At 36.2% G+C, this 6,963-nt stretch overlaps 1 protein-coding gene across 1 annotated transcript in view; it reads right to left on the bottom strand.

Annotated features, from left to right (window-relative positions):
• NIPBL (NIPBL cohesin loading factor) overlaps window positions 1–6,963 on the bottom strand; it is a 185,663-nt gene that overhangs the window by 124,481 nt on the left and 54,219 nt on the right. The window lies entirely within an intron of this gene.

Raw genomic sequence — 6,963 nt, 5'->3', positions numbered from 1 at the left:
TTTTTTTGGCCAAACTATTTGAACTGTGAGGGTGGTGAGGTACTGACTGGACCAGACTACCAAGAGAAGCAGTGGATGCCCCATCCCTGGAGGTGCTCAAGGCCAGGTTGAGCACTGGGCAACCTGATCACTAACTCGGGGCAAGCATAACCATGGCTGGGAGTTTAGAATCAAATGTCTTTAAAGATCCCTCCCAAACTGAACCATTCTGTGATTCTGTGACAGAGAAATCTAGCAAGGATACATAAAAAAAAATCAAGTCACCAATTAAGCTGAAACATGCAGGACCAAACCTAGAATTTTAAACTTGTTCTTTAAGAATATTAGGAAGCTATGCAGGTAAGAATTAATTTTTCTTATTCTGAGAACAGTAAATTGATTGTATGATTAGTTACTAACATACAGAAAGATGACAGAACATGCCCATATTAAAACTATACAGATGTCATGCAATTTTATATGAACTATACAGAAAAGATTTCATTTTATGTTTAAGGCAGAGATTGCATTTTTAAAATACTTCTATCTTCAAATTTAACCTAAACTAAACTAAAGTTGATTCACAGATGTCATAGGTTTTAGTTTAACAAAATAAATTCTGTTTTGCAATGATTTTTTAAAAATATAATTCAAAAATCTTTAGCTTGTTCTGCAGCAGACAGCTCTCACACCTCTATTTATTGAGAAGGGCAAGAGGAGAAAAAGACGCATAGAATGAAGAGAGTGGCAGCATGTTGGAGGGATTCAATCTGTATCATGCAAAGTAAAACTGTATCTGAAAAGTTTCCAAGTCTTCACCATAATGAAGTAACAAGAAAAACAAGAAAGGAATAAAAATAAGGCCCTAACATTTAGGCTGCAAAGGAACTGAAAGTAGTTTGAGGTTATCAGCTCTAAAATATCTTGTACAATGTTGTCATATCACAGCAGACTTATGGCTTCACCGTGTATTTCCAGACCTTAAACATCTAAGAATTTTTAAGTGCAACTTTAATTTAGACATTTAAGTCTAGAGAAGACTGAGAGGGGATTTTATCAATGCTTATAAATAGCTAAGAGTGGATGTTAAGTGCATGGGGCCAGGCTCTTTTTGGTGATGTCCAATGACAGGACAAGGGATACAAACTGGAACACAGGAACTTCCATCTGGACATGAGAAAAATCTTTACTTTAAGAGTGACAGACCACTGGAAAAGGCTGACCAGAGAGGTTGTGCAGTCTTCTTTGGAGATATTAAAAAAACCTGCTTGGATGCTCTCATGTGCAACCTGCTCTAGGGAACCTGCTTTAGCAGAGGGGTGGATGAGATGATCTCCTGAGGTCTCTTCCAAACTCTATGATTCTGTGGATTTGGTAGTGTGTAGTACTGAGAAACTATTATCCCAGTAATAACATTCTTATAAGAAGTTTCTTTAACATATACTTCCGATTTCGACTACTTTTTTTGCTTAGAGAAAAGTAATAAAAATAATTTCATTTTTTGCACTTCAACTAACTGTCAAAGAATAAACTACATAAAGAAGTGGCTCACATAAAATGTTTGTTACCTACGACTAAACTGTTTTATAGCATCATGCATGTTTAATCTGTGAATGCTGACCCACTGATGATTTTTCAGTAAGACAGATACTCAATTGGTAACACACATCTGCAATGCTTTTCTCTTCTACAGGCACCTCTGCTTGCTTTATTGTATAAATGGAAAAAAATATCTAACTAACACAAACTTTTTGAAAGACATAAATATTTTAAGCCCTCAAAAATAAACAAGGTAAATTATGAATTTTAAGACCTTTAGGACCCTAAGCTGTGCTAAGGATACCAGCCTTCAGCAAAACACTAATTCAGCTTAACTTCCAAAAATCTGTCAAAATGCAGAAAGAGTTGAGAGGAAAAAGAGGATAAGGAAAAAAATAAAAAAAATTAAAAAATAAAAGGTATCCACATATTATCTCATTCTTGCATTATTCTTAGAATAACAGAATGGTTGAGGTGGAAAGGGACTATCTAGCCCAAGCCCTGCTCAAGCAGGGACACCCAGAGAAGGGTGCCATACCCAGGACCATGTCCAGGCAGCCTTGAAGATCCCCAAGGAGACTCCCTCAACCTCTCTGGGTAATCTGTGCTAGAGCTCAGTCACTCACACAGTGCTTTCTGATACTTAGAAAGAAATTCTGTTCCAGTTTGTGCCTATTGCCTCTTGTCCTGACACAAGACACACTGGAAAGGAGCCTGGTTCTGTCTTCTTTGAACCTTCCTTTCAGGTATTTATTCAACACTGATGTGATCCCCTGGGCTTGCTCTACTCCGGACTGAACAGTTCCAGCTCTCCAAGCCTTTTCTCATGGGAGAGATTCTGCAGTTCCTTAATCATCTTGGTATCCTTCTGTTGGACACTTTCCAGTGTGTCCATGTTTCTTCTGCACGAGGGGCCCAAGACTCAACAGAGGACTCCAAATGTGGTCTCATCAGTACTGAGCAGACGGGAATGATCACTCTGCTGAGTGAGTGATCTCCTGACTAGGATATTTTGCCTACTCCAGCTAAGAGTACCATGAGCCTTCTTAAGAGCAAGAACACATTGCTGACTCCTGTTCAACTCAGTGTCCATCAGGATTGCTAGGTCCCTTTCTGTAGAGCTGCTTTCCATCTGGATTTCCAGAGCACGTACTGGTGTCTGGGGTTGTTTCTTCTCAGCTGCAGGATGTTGCATTTCTCCCTAATGAATTCCATGAGACTTGTCAGCCCACCTCTCCAGCCTGTCCAGGTCTCTCTGGATGGCAGCAGGGCCCTCTGGTGAGTCAGGCACTCCAATGAGTTTCATGTCATCTGTGAATATGCTGAGAGTGCACTTTACCCCATTGTCCACACTGTTAATGAAGATGTTGGTCAGGACTACAACCACTTTTAATCACTGGGGTACTCCACTCCTAACAGATCTCTAAACTGACTTTTCACCACTGATGATTACACTATGGGCCCAGATCTCAATCCACTTTACCGTTTGTTCATCCAGCCCATACTTCATCAGCTTTTCTGTGAGAATCTGATGGGGGCAGTGTGTCAAAAGTCTTACTGAAGCTCAGGAAGACAATATCCTGTACTCCCCCCTCATCCACCACGCTGGTCAATTCCGTGTAGAAGTTTATCAGGTTGATGAAGTATGGCTTCCTCTTGGTGAATCCATGCTGACTACTCCTGATAATTTTCTTCTCCTTCAGATGCCTGATCCCATCATCTTTCCAGAGATCTTCATCTGGTTGTAGTTTCCTGGATCATCCTTCCTGCTCTTTTTGAAGATAGAAGTGGCATTTGCTTTCCTCCTGTCTTCAGGCTCCTCTCTCTGTTGCCACGTCATATTTATTAATCACAACTAATATCAATTCTAGCTTTAGACTTGTTGAACTACAGATGTAACATTTTGTCCATCTTTTCCAAACATTTATCCCAGGATCATCTTTGTCTCAAAATAGTTTTTTTACAGATATGCTTCACCTTCTTCCTTCTTTCTCTCTAGTTTTCCAGTTTCACACTTAGACTTCAATGCTTCAAATGACAAATGAATTCAAAATATGTAATACAATGGAACGATCTAGAATTTTTCAGTTCTGATCTCTTCTGGTTCTTTGAAACATTGTGTTAACATTATTAAAACAGCATCACCTATTCTCTTGTGTTTCATTTCACGTCATTTTTATTTCTGTATCAATCCTTCCTTCTAGCATAAAGTAAAACATAAGTTCTAATTGTAGAGGTGCTTATTAAGGAATACTCTTAATGAACTAAATCAAGCTATAGAAGCGCTTCTCCTTCTGAACAACACCATTAGCAAAATTTAGAAAGAAAGTATCTGGGTTTGTTTCCTTTCTTTCAAAATGTTCTTGTGGAAGAAAGAATTCCAAAACTATTATCTTACTTTTCCACTGGAAAAAAATTATCTAACCCTACAAAACTGCTGCAAAACCAGTATGTAAGTATGAAGAGGCAGAGTCTCTTTGTGGAACCACTTTGTGAATGGGTAGGACAATTGCAACAATTTACTGGAAAAATCATTCTACCACATTTACCACTGAACACAGCATATGGTTATTGCTATCAGAGCTTAAATTTCAGGATCAGTGAAGCTTAAATATTTAGAATCAGGCTAACTTTTTCATTCAATAAGATTTCTGCATTCTCTGAAGGAACATTACATGTTGTGCCCTACACAAGTCCTTTCCAAATCTTATACGGCTTTTTACTCACTCACCTAGGTGAATGAACTTAATCATTTAACATTTTTTTCCTTTCCAAAACACCTCACACTTTCCATCCTCTGTAGACTCTTGTGACGCTTCCATCAGTATTTCTACAATGCTAGCAATATTTGCATACTGTGAAAAATGGAAATTCTCCTAATCAATATGCAGTTTGCCTCTTAAAGAACAGACTTCATTTGCAAGAGAAAAAGTCTTCAGATCTAAATCTAGAACCTGTCTCACTAATCCTTTGCTTGGTGTCTCCTCCATCTTTGCTATTTACCAATACACACCTCAGAAGAGAGTCAGCTTATGAGATAGTAAAACTTGTATGGTAACAGAAAATGCTGGGAAGAAGAGTAGCAGAGAAAATTGTTACATATGGTTCACTTAGCTTATTCTTTAAACCTGAACTACTGAAGAACCACTGGTATTAAAAGACTAACTGTGAGTGTACAGATCTTCAGTAAAATCAAGGTGTATTTTTCCAACTTCAATTATTTACTAAGATAAATATACAAACTTAGCCAGAAATTCAAATAAATAATTTTAAAATCAAATCCAATCAAGTATCTCACAAATTAGCTTTCAGTATGGAAATAAAATTTTATTTTCCAAAATTCCTACCAGTTATTTCACTGCTTACATTAATACAATCTCTTTTAGAAGATGTCAAGATACATATCTCACTATCACTACCAAACACATAGTAAGGCAAAGATACCACAGATGTAGTCCATATGTGTTTGTTGTTAGTATTAGGCCATTAAATATATAGAACATAAATACAATCAGTAAATAATAGAAAATTCTTACCGCTTTGTACCCCATATCTGTTTTGCATGCTTTTCTCCCTGAAAACATTAGGATTCCTTGCCAGGATAGCTTGCAGCAAAACTGGTGTATCACCCTCTGGATCATCGCTGCCAAGGTTGTCTTTCAATTCTCTGTGATTGTGGAAGAAAGCAAATAAAGAATGAAACGTATTTTCAAATTTTAAGAAATGATTGTCAGATTAAAAAAAATGCTAAAATGAAAGAAAAAAATGTACTGCTAAAATAAAGAACAAAAAACTACAGAGCACTGTCCCTTCCCTGTCTTAATTGCTATTATTTTTTTATGTCTTTGTTAAAGATGGAAAGAAACAGTAGCCCTAAAGTTCTTCAAAATTAATACACATATATTCATGGTTGCCAGTTTCAAACACTTATGAAAGTATCTTAGCCCCACTTTCATATCTTGATCTTCTCCACTGATGAAGAACTCTTTGTGTAAAATTAAGAAAGTAGTCTAAGAGTGAAAATAAGGTATGCATGAATGCATAACATTCAGGTTATATATTTTATTTTAAAAAGGGAAAACGGCATATCAATTCCATCAGAACTATTGAAAATGTAATAGATTTTCTGTAAATACATCTGTGCTTTTATTGTTTTTTGGAAGACTTTTAATGGCTACTTCCATTTGATTAAGATAACTTGGAATATGTAGGAAAAAAACAATGCTGTCAACACAAAGCAATTCAAAGGACATATTGCGAAAAGAAACAATATATTCATAAACAAAAAGCAGACATTTGCTGATTCTCTTAATATCAAAGTTTGATAACTAAATCAGAATTCACATGGGTCTTACATGGTCATCACCAAAACTCTTCTTTGGGTAATATCAGGTATATAATTTATATATTTTACATTATTCAGCTATTCAGAACATAAATAAGTCAAGAACAGTCAAAATTAAGTTTGAACTCAAAACCAGCATTATGGAGATCAAAAAGAAAAACAAAAAAAAAGAATGAAGTTATACTTCAGAGCTACATGAAACAATTTAGTCTTACACAGTGGTAATCTGCTAAACAAACCTAACAAAAAACTTCCAAATTCCAATGTTCAGATTCTCACATCCTTCTCAACCTTAGATCATTTTAATCTCAAGGAACAAGGACAGCAATGGCATAAAACTGAAGTACAAAATACATACATGTGATCTGTTGACACCTGATTGAGACTGTGGATGAGCTGTGAAACCAGATTTTCATCCCTGCAAGCCAGAAGGCAGTTCACTTCTTCAGCTATTCGTCCATTGAAGAGCAGGCTCTTTGTTGTTGTAGCAGGTAAAGGTGATGGAAGAGGCAACTGGTTCAAAACTGTTATCAGAGGAGTGAGAGAAGTTCAGAAACATTTCACAGAACACAGTCACACAAATATTACTATCTCATATAGGTAAGAAAACAAACAATCCTGACAAATACACTTAAAATATAGAGCCGTTAATTACACTCTCAGTTTATTCCTCTGTTGTATTCATTTCTATATAAGTTGTCTTCTCAAGAGAAGGCAAATGACGTTGGTTGGTATGACTGTGGTAATTCAGTGAAAGTATCTATTCACAAGAATAGGAAAAAAGATTTAAGTGTTTTATGTAAAACACGAATGTTTCAATGGGATTACAAATAAGCATAGAACATTTACAGGGGCATTCTTACATTTATACGTCAAAGAAAGAAATATATCAAATCATAGGCCGTGACCAGGTGATTGGTAGGAGAAGAATAAGCCAAAAAGAACAAAAAATTCTCAAATGGGTCCAAAAAAGCAAGCTGAATCTGACTACCCAAACTTATTAAAATTCCAGGATGTAAGTTTCAGCTGAACAATTAGAAATAAATTAAAAAAAAAAAAACAACGTAAATACAAATACATTCTTTCAGGTCTTCTATTTT

This window comes from Meleagris gallopavo, chromosome Z (genome assembly GCF_000146605.3).
Source record: "Meleagris gallopavo isolate NT-WF06-2002-E0010 breed Aviagen turkey brand Nicholas breeding stock chromosome Z, Turkey_5.1, whole genome shotgun sequence".
NCBI classification, from domain to species: domain Eukaryota; kingdom Metazoa; phylum Chordata; class Aves; order Galliformes; family Phasianidae; genus Meleagris; species Meleagris gallopavo.
The sequence above is the reverse complement of the archived record's forward strand: the minus strand, read 5'-3'. Positions and strand labels throughout refer to the sequence as shown.